Genomic DNA, 16,379 nt, shown 5'->3' with positions numbered 1-16,379 from the left:
TACCCTATTGACTAGGTAAGTGGTTAAAAAATTTTCAGTTTTTTACTCCTTTTCTTTTTCTGTGTTCACCCACTGAAAGTGTTGACCTTTAAGAGTTCTTGTTTTATGCAAGAGACTCTGATGGGAACCTTTCTCCCCAACAACCAGCCCTTTCTACTTTTGTCTCTCATGCCCAGCATAGCTCAGTGTAATGGAGGCTCCAGGCCGTGTGGGGGAGTAGGCACTCAGCACTGGATTTGGAGTCAGCAGACCTAAGTTTGCCTCTCAGCTCCACCATGAACAGTCAAATTACTCCATGCAAAGACTTGCAGTTTTATCATCCATAAAAAGGGATAATATAATCCCCTAACTTCAGAGAACTTTGAAGGATGCATAACATTGCTAAATTGTGAAGTCCTTGAGTCAATAAATATTAACTGAGCACCTACTATGTAAAAGAAACTTTTATGAGTGCTAGGAATACAACAAAAATCTCTACATGCATATGCATGCCCATATATACAGTAACCTAATAAAACAAGAAAATTTTGAGTAAAATATATAACATTTTATTTTATTTTTTAAAGTTTATTTATTTTTTTTGAGAGAGAGACAGCATGAGCAAGGGAGGGGCAGAGAGAGAGGGAGAGAGAGAATCCCAAGCAGGCTCTGCATAGTCAGCATGGAGCATGACATAGGGCTTGAACTCACAAACCATGAGACCATGACCTGATCTGAAACCAAGAGGCAGATGCTTAACTGACTAAGGCACCCAGGTGCCCCCCAAATTGAGTAAAATATATGATATTTTGGATGGTGGTAAGTGCTCTGTCAAAAAATAATGCGGGTGAAGTAAAGGAGATAGGAATGTGTGCGTGTGTGGTGGGAGAGGGCTCATCGGTTCTGTATCCCAAACACTAGCACATGACCTGACAGAGTAGAAATTCAAAAAGACTTTTGACTATGAATTAACAGCTTAGGAGACACCTATTACCATGTATGACACGTAATAGTAGCTTTTGATTCTAGAATGGCTATCGTTGCTGCTGGGTTCTCCACTTTATGCTGAGTTGTTGGCAAGTTCATACAGTTGTGCTCGGGCTCAGGAATTATCCAGATGAAAATTGGAGTAGAAGTTCAATTCCCTTCCTCCTTCTGTACACCATATCTGCAAATCTACTGAGGAGTCCCAGACATCTCCTCCCCAGGGAGCACTGTCCTGGTCTGTGGGGCTGACGCCTTGTTGTCTGGGTTCTCCCTGCCCTCCAAGGAGGGGCAGGAAGCCACAAGTCCAGGGTGACTGCTGCTGACACCATGCTGGGTACTCAGGTGAGGGCCCAGGTGCCTGCCCAGGAGTGTGTCTCGGTGTGCAGACGGGAACTATGGATTGGCAATGCAGCCTGCAGATGTGAACAGAGTGAGCGCTCTCGGCCGGCAGGGGGCACTGTGGCGTCACCTTGGGTCCAGTTTGGCAGCGCGCTTTTTCCCATGGACTTTTCTCCAAGATCACACAGCTGTTGAGTGGCAGAGCTTGGTTTTAAACTCGCATCTCTTTGACACCGAGGGTTATGCTTTCTCACTGTCCATGGCTCAGTTTCCTCGAATGCAGGCTGCAGCTTCTCACTCAGAGAGCCCAGAGAGCCCGGAGTTCTGGCACAGGTCTGCCTTGTGACAAATGGTATTAAAACTGACAGAAAAGGCTCCACTGGGTTTTCCAGAGCTTCTATGCTCTTCCCCCTTGGGTTTCAGCATTAATCTGGGAACTTTAAAGAGATGTATGGTTGGGAACACGCTTCTGATTCGGGGCTTCTGATTTCTGGGATGTCCCCAAGGCCCAAGCTGGTCAGAAGCTCATGCTACAGCCAGGTGGCAGTTCTGGAAGGCTCCAGGAGGATTTAGGGATGCAGCTCCAAATATCTGGCCCTCAGAGTCTGAAATCCCCACTTGGGGTCCTGCCCACGCCAAGAGCCTGGACTTAAATATGAAATGTCCATTGTGGGTCAGATGAATCAGCCCTGGGCCAGGGAGACTTGTAACACTATGATGCTCCCGTGAGGACGAGCAGGGGACTGGGGGTATAATGGCAGCTCTTCTAGGGGACTCATCGCAGACTCTGCCTGCAGATCTGCTTCTAAGTGTCCTGGGGCCAGCCATAGGGAGGCCCTTGTTTATCCGCAATTGCTGGCCTGGCTCTTTCTCTGTTTTTCTCCTCCCTTTCTCTTTCTGAGGAGCAAGCTTCCCCCTCCCACCCTAAGGCCCTGGGTTCTGATTGTTGAAGAGGGCAGAGGGAGTTCTGGTCTTTACTTAGCCACTCTCCCCAAGCAAATCCCCTCACTCGGAATGGAGGTTCTTCACACCCCTGTTATACAGGCTGCTATTAGCATCAGATAAAGACTTGGGGGAGGGAGAAGGATTTAAAACCTTCCCTGATAGTTCATCCAAGGCCAGAGCTTGTCTCTCTTATGGCCCAAATGGCCTAAGTCACCATCCTTGCCCACCCACCCTCTCCCAGACGCCAAGTCTGTGGCCGAAGGCAGTGTAGGGGGATGGAAAAGTCTGAGGATGAGAATTCTGTCCACCAGGAAGGTTCCTGGGCTAAAAGAAGATGGGACAGGGTATCCATTTAGAAAGGTAAATGCCACTTTCCAGGAGGTGAATGGTAAGAACAGACATTCTTGTTTTGTTCCTGTTCTTGAGGAGAAAGCATTCAGTCTTTCATCATTTAGTATGATGCTGGTTTTGTGCTTTCCTTAGGTGCCCCTTGTCAAGCTGAAGAAGTTCCCTTCTATTCCTAGTTTGCTGAGTGTTTTATCATGAAAGGGCGTTGTATTTTGTCAAATGCTTATTTTGAATCTATTGAGATGATCACATATTTTTTCTTTTGTTCTATTAATATTTAAATCTATAAAATTGATTAACACAAATAACATCCTATTACTATATTATTAATATGTAGTATGCTAAATAATGACACTTCAAAAATGTCCAAGTCCTAATCTCTAGAACCTGTGAATCTATTATTTTACATGCTAAAAGGGAATTTATAGATGTGATTAGATTACAGATTCTGAGATGGGGAGATTTTCCAGGATTTTTTGGTTGGAACCAATGTAATCTCAAGGGTTCTTATAGAAGGAGGATAAGAATTAGAGTCAGATAGGGTGGTCTGATGATGGAACAGAGATAGATATTTGGAGATACTAATCAATTTGTGTTGCTTTTAAGCCATTAAGTTTGTGGTGATTTGTAATAACAGCAATACGAACTAATACAATTACATTGACTGATTTTTGTGTGTTGAACCAACCTTCCACTCCTGAGATAAATCCCACTTGGCTATGGTGTATAATCTTTTTATTTCATTTTATTTTATTTTTTGTTTATTTATTTTTGATAGAGAGAGAGAAAGAGTGAGCATGAGCAGGGGAGGGGCAGAGAGAGAGGGAGACAGAATCTGAAGCAAGCTCCAGCTTCTGAGCTATTAGCACAGAGCCTGATGTGGGGCTTGAACTCACACACTGCAAGATCATGACCTGAACTGAAGTTGGTCACTTAACCAACCGAGCCACCCAGGCACCTGGTGTATAATTCTTTTAATATACTGCTAGACTCTGTTTGTTGGTGTTTTGTTGAGGACTATATTCATAAGGGATATTGACCTATAGTTTTTCTTTTCGTGTGATGTTGTCTGCTTTTGGTGTCAAGGTTATACTGACCTCCTGGAATGAGTTAGGAAATATTTCCATCCTTTTCTATTTTTTTGGAAGACTTTGTGAAGGTTTAATGTTAGTTCTTAGACATTGGGTAGAACTAACCAGGGGAGCCATCTGGTCCTGGCCTTTTCTTTGTTGAAAGTTTTTTGGTGACCCGCTTGATCTCTTTACTTGTAGATGTATTTAGATTTTCTACTACTTCTTGAATTAGTTTTGGTAGTTTGTGTCATTCTCAAAATTTGTCCATTTCATCTAGTTTATCTAATGCTTTGTCATTAATTATTCATAATATTTCTTATAATACTTTTTATTTCTGTAAGGTTAGTAATACTGTCACCTCTTTCATTCTGGTTTTAGGAATTTGAGTCCTCCATTTTTCTTCTTGATCATGGGAGCTAAAAATTTCTCAATTTTGTCAATCTCCTCAAATAATTTTTAATTTTGTTGATTTTCTCTTGTTTTTATATTTTTATTTTATTTTTACTCTCATTTTAATTATTCTCTACCTTATGCTTTCTTTTAAGCTTAGTTTGCTCATCATTTCTAGTTTCTTAATGTTGAAGATTAGATTATTTGACATTTTTCTTCTTTTTTTTTTGGATGTAGACATAGCTTTGAATTCCTTTCTGGGAACTAGCTTAACTACATCCCGTAAGTTTTAGAATTTTGAGTTATTTTCATTCATTTCAAAGTATGCTCCAATATCTCTTGTGATTTCTTCTTTAACCCATTGGTTATTTAGGAATATGCTGTTTAATTTTCACATATTCGTTGATTCCCCCAAGTTTCTCTCTGTTACTGATTTCTAATTTCATTTCACTGTGATAGGAGAACATGCTTTGTATGATTTGAATCCATTTACATTTATTTAGACTTTTTTATGGCCTATAAATAGTCCATCCTGAATAATGTTCCATATGTACTTGAGGAGAATGTTGTTGGGTAGAAAGTTCTACAGATATGGGTTAGATCTAATTGGTTAATAGTGTTGTTCAACTCTTCTATTTTCTTGCTGATTTTCTGTCTAATTGGTGTATCCATTTCTGGAAGTGGTATATTTCAGTCTCCAACTATCATTGTTGATGTTTCTAGTTTTGTCTTATATTCTGATCAGTTTTGCCTCATCTATGTTGAGACTCTACTAGGTGTGAGTATATTTATAATTGTTAGATATTCTTGATGGATTGACCCTTTTATCATTATACAATTCCTTATCTCTAGTAACAATTTTTGTTTTAAAGTCATGCTGTACAAAACTTTGCTTCTATATAACTCTGGTCACTCTTCCCTTCTGTAAGCTCATGCTATCACAAATCACAGCTCTATACATTGTGGACCCATCAACAGACTTACAATTAATGTTTTATGCAGTTGCTTTTTAAATCATCTCCTTAAATGTCTCCATCAATCTTCTGGGAGAAGAAAAGAGTTTCAAATGAAAAGATAAATCTATACTGTTATCTTACTCAGTTTAGGGTGGTATAACAAAATACCATAGATTAAATGTCTTACACACCATTTAATTCTCATAGTTCTGGTAGTTGGGAAGAAAAAGATCAAGATACCAGAATGGTTGAGTTTTTTGGGGACCCTTCTCTGGTTGCAAATAGCCACCTTTTTGCTGTGTCCTTTCATGGTGGAGAAAGAGAGCTCATTTCTCTTCTTTTTCTAAGTAAGGGCTCCACCCTCAAGACCTAATTTGATTCCAATTACCACCTCCAAATTCCATCACATGGGAGATTCGGATTTCAATATATGCATTCTAGAAGGACACAAACATTCATTCCATGGTAACCATCTTTTTAATTTACCAGTGTAGATACCTTTACCAGTGCTCTTTATTTCTAATGCGGGTTTACATTTCTTTGCCACCTGCCTCTTCTGCCTTCTTGTTCATTCCCCTTTATTGTCTACTTTACGTCCTTTCCCCACAGTTTCAAGCATCCTTTTATTTCGTTCTGTGGGCCTATAAGAATTTAATTTCCTATCTGCATAACCATTGACTTCTGCCACTTTCCAAGGTCATGGTTCCCAAGCTGTCTTCTCCCCCTATAGGGTGTGAGGGCACCTATCTTCCAGCTATAGAAACATAATTTACTTGAGGAAAAACTGATTGACTTTTTAAAAATATCATATTTTCTATCTTGTCTCTAGAGACTAGGGTAGTAACCTCAACATTGTCTATTCTACTCTGATCAATTGCACATAATTAGCAGACATTAAATAAAGCAGATGTCCTCTTGAGTAGATACGGGGCTCCAGTAGGGATGTTGTAAAATGCAGGGTAGACTTAGTAATGGATATCTGGTAGGAGCAGACCACCAGGGCTGGCCATTAACACCACATTATTCAGGGCCATTGTTACAGGACTAATCAATTGTGAATTAGAGTTTGAGCCACATATAACTTAATTGTGGCATGGTGTCACCATTAATCATGTTCTGGAATGCTGAGAAAAGACTGAAGTGAGCTAAAAGTCGAAGGTTTAAGGTTTCTTGAAACAAAGCTCATTTAATGATATTCATGAGTGAATGACGTATTATGGTAACCAGTCCTTGGTATTAGTCCAATTCTATTGGTGATCCCAGGGGCTAGATAGCTGCCCAGATGCTGAGCTTTCTGGAAAACAGTGATTAGTATTCAGCATGTGTCTGGGGAGAAACCATATACAGCACATCTTGTATTTTCAAAGATCCAAATGGAGACCAAATGAGAAGGAGAGGTTTAAGATTTCCACATAAAATTCAATAGTTGTATTAGGCTGAAGAGAGGGGCCAGATTTCCTTGCAGTTGGGGACTTCCTCAGAGTCCCATAGGCCTGGAAACTGCCCTAAACATGAGAGTCAACTTTGGGAGGGGTAGGAAACAAAGCAAGCTTGGGGTTGGGGGAAATTGTTAAGGTGCTTTTTAATGCTATTGGTCCAGCTATGATTATTACCATGAACCACAATAACACTGGCTACCATCTCTATGGATCTATTGTGTATCAGGCTCTGTCTTAGGTGTTTTGTGGACACTAAAATATATAGTTTAGTTTCAGAACACTCTTTCATGGTAGGTTGTATTATATTTATTTTAAGATGATAAAACCATGGACCACGTGTACCTGTGGCACTGAGCACACAAAAATTCTGTAGTTGGGGTGGTCACGAATCATCTTACTGCTGCCTCTTCACTGTTCCTATAAATCCATATTATGGGGCTGGTTCTTTCCCTGGCCCTGGATGAAAACTTTGGCCCATGAATTTTCTGGTCTCTCCTAGGTAATAAAAACAGTTCTCTGGTCACATTCTCAAGTCAAGCAAATCTACAAAATATTGTCTCAATTCAGCAGTAAAAATATCTAGCTCCATTTAATAATCCAAATTCTGAACTTAAAGTTGAGATTACTCCGTCTCTCACTTGGGCTGGAAACCTCCTTGGAAGAGGGGTCCACAATAATCCTCCTGAGTTTTCCTCACTTAGCATTCCTCTTCCATTTGCTTGAGGAAGCTGGAGAAAAGAGGAGAGAACAAAAGTTCCCACTTGTCAGGTACTCCTGTGGCTACTGAGTATAAACATTCTTTGGGCCTTGGGGGCACTAGAGGCTGACTTTCCTCCTAGAACACGTTAATAGGTTGCTTGACGATACACACCCACCATCCATTATCTGCTGGGGTCTCCCATCTGTAGGGCTGTGTGGAAGACATCTTTCCTCCATCTGTGACTGACTTGTGGCTCCTTCCTTAGCTCCTGGATGTGAGCAGGTTAGAGTTGGGCCTTTGTGGTCCCCTTACCACATAGTGTTCTGGGACAGGACCTGAGGCCCCTGAACTCTGGCTTTTCTGACATAGAGCCTACACACGCCACACCTTCTGGAAATGTAGCTGATTCTCGTGCATAAACCTCTTTCATTTTGCCAACAAAGCAGCTGGGCAGCCTGCTATGGACTGAATGGTGTCTCTCTACCCCCATTTATATGTTAAAATCCTAAGCCCCAATGTGACTGTATTTGGAGATGGGGCCTGTAAGAAGATAATTTAAGTTAAATGAGGTCGTAAGGGTGGGGCCCTGATCCACTAGGATTAATGTCATTATAAGACAAGATACCAGAGGCTTGTTCTCTCCCCCACTCCCTTTCCCTCTCCTTCCCTCTCTCCCTGTTTCCCTCCCCGCTCAGCCCTGTGCATTTAGAGGGAAGACCATGTAGGAAGGTGCTGTCTGTAAGCCAGGTAGAGGGCTCTAACCAGAAACCAAACCCTGCTGGACCTTGACTTGGGGCTTCCAGCCTCCAGGACTGTGAGAAATACATTTCGGTTGTTTAAACCACTCGATCTGTGAGATTTTGTTATGCAGCCTGCGTTGACTGATACATATCTCTCTCTCAAGGTTTTTACTTCTCTGGTGTGAGCTGGGCACCAGTCCGCTGTGTCACTCAAGCTTCTGTGTATGTGTTCAATTCTTGAGAGGACCCCATTTGGCCTTCTATGGTCCCCATAGAAGGTACTGTCCCCACTGGCAGGGCCAGAGTGAGGCTCACAGCAGCGCTCCCCAAAGAAATCTCTTAATTAATTAATTAGTTAATTATTCATGTATTTCTTTATATTTAAGAGATAGAGCATGGGCAGGGGAGGGGGCAGAGAAAGAGAGAGAGAGAGAATCCCAAGCATGGGATCTCAGCATGGAGCCCAAAGTGAGGCTCAATCCCATGACCTTGGGATCATGACCTGAACTGAAATCAATAGTCAGACACTCAGCCAACTGAGCCACCCAGGCACCCCATAAATCATCCATATTTTTAGATCCATGAAGTGGGTATGTGGTTAAGAGATGTGTAACGGGTTCTCCCACCTGGTGTGACAATTTTGGTCAGGCACAATCTTAGACACATGGCATCCTGTCTTGGTATCAATCCAAACTTCCACATTAATACCATTTAATACACAGATGGGAGGAAGATAGACCTCTGTCTTGAATCCAGGTATCTTTAAGATTTGTGGTCTTTCCACAAAACTGTTGCACTGGGCTTCTGAAATGGAAGGATTTCTGACTATAGGCACGTGAGGGCAGGGTTGTGTCTGTCACATTTACCACTGTATCCCTTGACTTCTGGCATGCTTAGCACAGAGCCTACGCTATTGTGCAGGCAGTAATTGCCACAGGGACATCAGCCAGTACGTGCCAGGCACATACCAAGGGCTAACTAAGTAACGTTCAAATTGTTGAATGGAACTCTCTAGCACCAGAGTGAGGGGTTGGGAATCAGATAAAAATTCTGGTGTCTTCTGAAGGGTCCAAGGAAGACTGTTCAGTGAAAGAAGCCTCCATGGAACACAGCTGTGAAATGTTACCACTTGAAGATTTTCCATGGGGCTAGAGCAGGCTCATTACCATTTGGTCCAGATTCTCCCTCTCCCTGCTTCCTCCCAGCCATATATGAGCCATCTCTGCTTCCTCAGGGGCCTTAGTCTCACCTGTCCCCCAAAGGAGACAATTGTCGGAGGACAGAACCGCAATGCTGTGGGATGGCCGCAGCCGGTCTGAAGGGACCAGCATCTCAGCCACCCTGGAGGAGAGGAGGCCCTGCCTGGGCCCAGAGCTCAGACAATGCTTCAGTTCACGATTTGATGGATCACTTTTGGCCCTTGGTCAAAGCAAGGGGAAAAAATAACCAGAGAGAAGCTCAGTTTAGGACAGAGGCCGAGGGTCATCGCTGCTTCCAGCATCACCCCTACAGTGCTGTGTGACCTTGGTGAACATCATTACTCTCTAAACAACCTGGGGTGGGGGTGGAGGAGTCTGCTGGCTAATGCGTTGCACGTGTATGGTGCAGGGTATAATAAAACAGGCTCCATGAAGCATATTTTGTCCTTGAGGGACAAACAGTACAAGCTATTTATTTTAGGAGCATGGCTTAACCAGCTCTTCCAGCTCAGCTCAGAAACCCCTGGCAATCCTGGCATAGCCTCTCAGAAGCAGCAAAGTCTAATTAGGGGTCCTTTTCTGCCTGGAGTCCAGCTGGCCTGATCCAAGCAGAAGGCAAAAATGCTGTTTGTCAGGCATCCTACCTCTTGTTCTCATTCATTCATCCAGAATCTTTATAGAGCCCTTCATCTGCACCTGATCCAGGGGGTGTAAAACTGGAAACATAGTGGTTTTTACCTCCAGCTTCCACTCTTGTCACTTCCACAGCGCTGCATGCCCCCTGTGTCCCAGCAACTTTGCATCCATCTCTGTTCTATTGTGCCCTCCATCCCTTCTACCAGGAATGCCCTTTTCTCTCCTCTGCCTGACAAATCCTAACTGTGCCTTCAAGCACCCTCTCTGGGAGGTTATCCCGGACTCCACGAAGCAGAGCAAGTCACTCTGTGTTCTTGTCACTGTGAGAGGCAAAGACAAGACCATCTCCCTGGCTTCAGCCTTCCTGGTGCTGAACACGGCCACACCCGCTCTGTGTCCTGGAGAGATGGCCCTGGGTTACTCCGAATTACTCAAAGCCAAATAGGATCTCATCTTGGGGTGCTTCACCCATAGATCTGCCTCAGGACCTAGAACCTGCCCCTAGCATTCCTTCAGGCCTCTAGGGCATGAGTTTTAGTTCTGAGAAGGTAATGTCCATTGTAGGCTTGCAGAAGGCTGGGGTCCAGGGAGGGTAGACCAAAGGTTCAAAAGACCCCAGGAAGCCTGCAAAATAATGAGATAAGGGTAAATATTTTGCTGTTTGATTTATTAGTGTTTTCTCTTTTCAAAGAGAGCCAGGAAGAGTCAGGCTCATTTCCCAACTTAAGAAGGAACAGGCTATGGGTCAGCTGAGAGTGGGCGGGATGAACATGGCAGAGTGACAAATGGCTGTTGACAATGTGCTTAAATACAACCTATTGACCCACCTGCTCCCCTTCCAGGGAACCCACCCAGCCAGGGAAACAGGCCCCAGAGTATCCATCTGTGGGTCCTGCCTGAATCCTCCTGATACAGTGTATTAATGGAATATTTAAAGTAGAGCAAGACCAGCAGACCAAGAGACAAAAAGAGAGTTTGTTATTCACAGTTCCCAAAAGGAGGGTGGTTTCTATGGGAGGAAATGAGCAAGACAGGATAAGCAGAATTAGGATTGCCTAGTTTGAATGATACCAGTGGGTTTCAGAGCATAGGGATTGTCCCTGATTGTTTGACACTTGGTCCTTTGGTGATTAAGGCAGGGGGAGAGTGTCCTGGAGTATAAAAGTGAGAGCCTCACAAAGAAAGTGGTTGAGGGTATGGTGTGGTGGTTGGGGATTGGTTGGTTTGCATGTTGAAAGCACACTCTTTGACAATCTATCCTGGGATATGCAGATGAGCAAGTGTCTAGGAGTTAGCTAGAGGAGATCTGCTCAACTACTCAGCTCTATCTATGTAGTGCACGAGCTGCCATAGATAATACATAAACATATGGGTGTGCTTGTTCCAGTAAAACTTTATTTATAACAATAGGTGGTGGGAAGGAATCGGCTGAGGGGCCAAAGTTTGCAGACTCCTGGGTTAGAGACTTTGCTGTCCACAGGCAAGCATGGGCAGGAGGAGAATGGAGGGGGGTGGAGGACAGGGCTGGAGGGGCAGCATGTTGCCTTGAGAGTGAGCCAGATTGAATAAAGGGGGCTTCTATTAGACCTCAAAAGGTCACTTTGGTATTAGTATGGTGGCCAGAGGTGGCAAGGCTAGCTGGGAGGCAACTGGAATGCACTTGAACCAGAACAGGGTCCACTGGGGTGGGGAAGATGGACAGATTGAATGGAATTTGAAAGACAGAAAATGACATGACTTAGGGATAGTCTGTCTGTGGACTGGTTCTCAGGTTTCTGGCTTTTGCAAGAAGGGATGGATGATAGGGCCACTCATTGTGATGAGTAGGCTTGGAGAGGGGCCATGAATGTGAGAATTGACCTCTGCCCATTGTAGGAAACTCTGGAGAAGGACAAAGATGAGCTTCCCCCACTGTATGTTTCATGTTTTAGGTGAGCTAAGCAGAAGCAGGTATCGGGGCTCTCAGCCCTTGAGGACATTACTCCGTTTCCTTCTCACATCTGCCGTCAGTTGGCTGTTATTCCGCAGGGGTTACCTGGCTTTTCTCTTTGACCGCTTCCAAGATTTGGTCTTCCTCCATGATTTCTGCATTTTGACTACTATGTATGAGGTACTGATCTATTTCTATTTATTCTGTTCACTCTTTGCAGTGCCTTTTGATATAAAGACTCATGTCTTTCTTCAATTCTTGGCTATTCTGAGTACCTCTTCAAAGATGGTTCCTCTGCCATTTCTTCCATTCTCATCTTGGGAACTCCTATCAGACAAAAGTTGATACCTCTCCAACTATTACCACTCTTTCTTAACAATGCTTTCATTAAAAAAACAAACCAAACAAACCAGAAAAACTTCATTTCTCAATACAGTCTTTAGGCAAAATTCTTCAATCCTACCTTCCAAACATGAATACTCTGATTCCTTCTCTAGAGGTTATCTAGTGTTTTTCATTTTTCATTTTGCTTGCCAATTATGAGTTTTCTTGTTGGCTCTTTTCCTTATTCTCTTGATTTTCTTTCATGACTTCCAGTTCCTTTAAAAATGTATGTTACTCCTTGATTTATCTCTTTGGGCAACCTAAAATATCCATGTAGGGTCCAGCTCTGCAACACGGCAGAGAGATATGTCCATCTGCCATGGCCCAGAGGTGTGATCTAGACAGAGAAAACCACACAGGATTATCCAGTGTGGTTTGACCCGTCAACAGCTTGGAAAGCACAGGTAATGTCATTATGAAATGACATTTGTCATCAGTGCAATGCTGGACGTGCAGAATTCATTTGATGAGACTTACAAGGTAGGCACTCAAACTTTGAGAACTTGGCTTCATTGAATTACAGCCAGCTGAAAGACAGCAGATCGGATTTCTTCTTGGGCAGAGGTTTGTTTATCCTAAATGCTGAGCCAACAGTCCTATTAATTTTGAACTGACTTAAATATCTTTCCACATTTGGGCAGAGCCACTATTTGCCAAGAGAAGGGTACAACAACATATTGTTATGATTCTTCAAGGACAGGCGACTGTGTATCCTTTCCTCCACCCCGCAGCTACCACACTGCTCCATAAAGGTTTATTGGCTTACATTGTAAAATGGTCATTGAGCATAGAAATCATGATATAAGTAAATTTCATATTTCATGATCTATACATTGAAATAAGTGTTGCTTCTGCCTTAGAAGCCTCTGTCCTAATGGAGTGATGTGGCCATTGCTCCAGAGGACATAGAGATCCTGCTGAAAATTGCTCTTGGGCCATTTCATAAGCCAAAACAGACAACTGCATGGTCACACTTCACATGGAGGCATTGTCTATATGCATGTACGTCTACTAGGTGTGTACAGAATACAAATGAAATATATTACAATATAGTATATGTTAATATATTATATAATTATTTTATTAAAAAACAACATTGGCAAAAATCACAAACACGTCAAACCAATCTTGTTGAGCATTTGCTACACTCTCTCTTCCCTGTACTGTATTCCAATTTAATAAAATGGCATCTGGCTCCCACTGAAGTTTCAAAACTTTTCCATATTTGATAGGTCAACAATTATAATAGTATGTTGACCTTGCAATATACTGTTTTAATAATGTGTTAATATGTAGCAATCCTTGGATGGAACTTCCAGAATTGCTATTTTATAACCATCCACTGCCATATTAAAACAACCTTCGTGGCCAGAAAGCCGATTGCTGATGTGTATCATTAGCTGAAGGATTGTTACACGTGTGATTGGCACACACAGAATTAAACTCAAAATGAGCACCCAGAGACCTAAAACTTCTAAAGAACAGTTCCTTTGCAAGGATCCTGGGTGAGTGGTTTGAGAGTGCGTTTGTAAAGGGTACGTGGTAATCTAAAGGCTCAGTGGAAACTCAGTCCCTAGAGGAACTCACTCGCTGTCCCTAGTGGGCCTTCAGTGAACATTTCTACATCAACAGTGGGGCCAGAGTCAGAAGTGGACAATCATCTGAAAACTCAGGAATGGGAAAATGTAGAAAGTGAAAAGGAAAAGAGGAAGGATGAGGATAGGAAGGGAGAGAGGGAATAAATAAAACAGATGAAGGAGAACATAAGCTAAAGAGATGGAAAGCATGGAGAAGAGAGCATTCTGAATGGAGAGAGACTTTGGAAGGAGCAGGGAGGGGCCTGTTGGAGATTGCAGGGGCACTCCTTTCCCTGAGCTTCATTTAGGCCAACCTGCATGTCGTAATTTCTATGTGTTGGATTGTATGGAAGTGTTAGTCACTGGGTGGGTCTGCCGGCAGCCCTGGTAGTGGGCTGATCCACATCCTCATCACTCTGATAGAAAGGAGTTTTGTTTCGGGTTGACTAGGGTCTGTCTGCCAAGGGACCCTTTGATTTACTGGGCCATTTACATTTTTACTATCAAAGGGTTGAGTCCCAGACCGAAGTATCTAGTCTTTTCCAAGGGAAACTGTAGAATTCTCCTAAGAAATCCCAGGAGGAAGGGCACCTGGGTGGCTCAGTCTGTTAACGTCGGACTTTGGTTCAGGTCATGATCTCACAGTTCATGGGTTCAAGCCTCATGTTGGGCTCTCTGCTGTCAGCATGGAGCCTGCTTTAGATCCTCTGTCCGCCTCTCTCTGCTCCTCCCCTGCTCGTGCTCTCCCTCTCTCAAAAATAAATAAACATTAAAAAGAAAAAGACATTCTAGGAAGGAAACCTAATTTCTTGGTCATTTTTGAAAGTTATCCCCCGAAATGCTGAAGCTGCTTAGGCTCAAAAAGGGGCTGTTTTTCTGAGAAGGGTTTCAAAACCAAGGGGATGACAATGTCATAGTCCATGGGGGAGTAACAAGTGTCCATCATCAAGGAAACCCCAGAATGAGCACCCATGTTGCACTAGATCCCAGCCAGGCATGGGTGCCTGTCCTGACAACTCCATGCACCTCATGGTTAAACTTTTATTCCAGAAACACCAGATGGTGGCGCCACGTCAAGCTTTACAAAGATCCTCACCAAACCTCAGACTCTGCCTCCTGAATCCGTCACTCTCCTGTTCCAAAGATAAAATGAAAAGGAGAGAAAACAGCTTTGAGATCACCATGGCAGCCATCTGGACACACCTGTCTCTATTGGCAAGGGGTGGCTGACAAGGGGGAGAATTTGAAAAACTGCAAACATCTTGTTTTCATTGACTTACAGCTAGTTGTCCAAATATTTGTATCACTTGAGGTATATGCACAAAAGAAAGTCATTGAATTTAGAGTGCACTTCTGTTATCCAGTACAAACCCCTTCTGGTACAATCTGAACTTTCCTGAAAACAATCTAAATAATATACATTGTAACAAGCAAGGGGGAGCATGTTCACTTAGTGTATGCAAGTGCTGGGCATTAGGGATCTGGTGATACACAAGAGGCATGGGTTTTTTGCCCTGGTGGCACTTAACTTTCTAGGTGGGAAGATAGACTATATGCTAGTGAAACAGGTTAAGGGAGTCATGATAGGTATGGCAAGCACTGATGAAGGAGTAAAGATGGCTGCCGTGACTGGGAAGCCACTTCAGATGGTGTTCAAGGAGAGTCTGAGGAATAAATAACATTTCAGCAGAGGCATGAAGGATGTAGATAATCAGCCATGGGAAGGTCTGGGCTGGCCAGGGCAACCAAGCAATAGGACCTGCAAAGGCGCAAAGCGGGGAGGGAAGAGGGTGGAGGATCATGAGACGGAAAGGAGGGCCCTGAGGTGAGAGAACTCCAGGGGCGAGAAGCTATTGAAGGATTTTAAGTGAGCAGGGTGCCAGGATTGATGCTTGGGAGGCAGGGTGTGGAGAATGTACTGGAAGGAGCCAAAAAGGAGGGAGGGAGGTGGTCAGGAGGCTTTTGCAGGGTCCCGGTGGGGGTCTGTGACTTGGTGCACAGTGATGCAGAGTTAGAGGCAGAGGCAGACAGATTAGAGGCATAATTTGGAAGCAGAACCAATGGCATTTATGGCTGCACTGGACTGGGGTTAGAAAGAGAAACTGAGGAAACAAGGATGACTTTGAAGTTTTTTTTTTCTCTTTTGCCTTTTCTTTTTATTTTTCTTATCTATCATCTATCATCTGTATATCTTTGCATTTATGTATGTATCTATCTGTCCATCCGTCTATCTAAACACAAGTTACTTAACATACAGTGCAGTATGGGTTTTAGGAGTAGAATTTAGTGATTCATCACTTAACATATAACACCCAGTGCTCATCCCAACAAGTGTCCTCTTTAATGCCCATTGTCCATTTAGCCCACCCCACAACCACTTCATTAGTGGATGGTGGTACCATTGACTGAGACGAAGAATCCTCTGGAAGGGATTTATAAGAGGGAAGAAGTTGGGAATTTTTTCAGTAAGATCTAAGCTTGAGGCATGCAGTGGGAGCTATGGTGTGCTACACAGATCTCCCTCCAGCACCCCTGCCCTCATTTTCCCTGCTGCCCGCAGTACTGGCTGACTCACAGCAGAGCCCGTCCCCAGGCCTTGCCCTTGGCAGAAGGGAGAGAACTTTTTAAAATTGAGTTTTGAGATTTTGAGAGAGAATTCAAGAGGGGCAGAGAGAGAGAGAGAGAGAGAGAGAGAGAGAATCTTAAGCAGGCTCCACACTCAGCATGGAGCCCAATGGGGGGCTCAATCTCAGAATC

General features: G+C 43.4%; 1 long non-coding RNA gene across 1 annotated transcript; it reads left to right on the top strand.

Moving 5' to 3' along the window:
- Positions 1-1,060: 1,060 nt before the first annotated feature.
- LOC120233672 lies at positions 1,061-14,956 on the top strand. The gene is made up of 2 exons (XR_005528886.1): positions 1,061-1,308; positions 14,673-14,956. It is a non-coding gene; the product is annotated as an uncharacterized LOC120233672 (long non-coding RNA).
- The last annotated feature ends 1,423 nt before the right edge of the window (positions 14,957-16,379 follow it).

The sequence above is a fragment of the Hyaena hyaena genome, unplaced genomic scaffold (assembly GCF_003009895.1).
Source record: "Hyaena hyaena isolate Hyena2069 unplaced genomic scaffold, ASM300989v1 scaffold_95, whole genome shotgun sequence".
In the NCBI taxonomy this organism is placed as follows: Eukaryota; Metazoa; Chordata; class Mammalia; order Carnivora; family Hyaenidae; genus Hyaena; species Hyaena hyaena.
The sequence above is the reverse complement of the archived record's forward strand: the minus strand, read 5'-3'. Positions and strand labels throughout refer to the sequence as shown.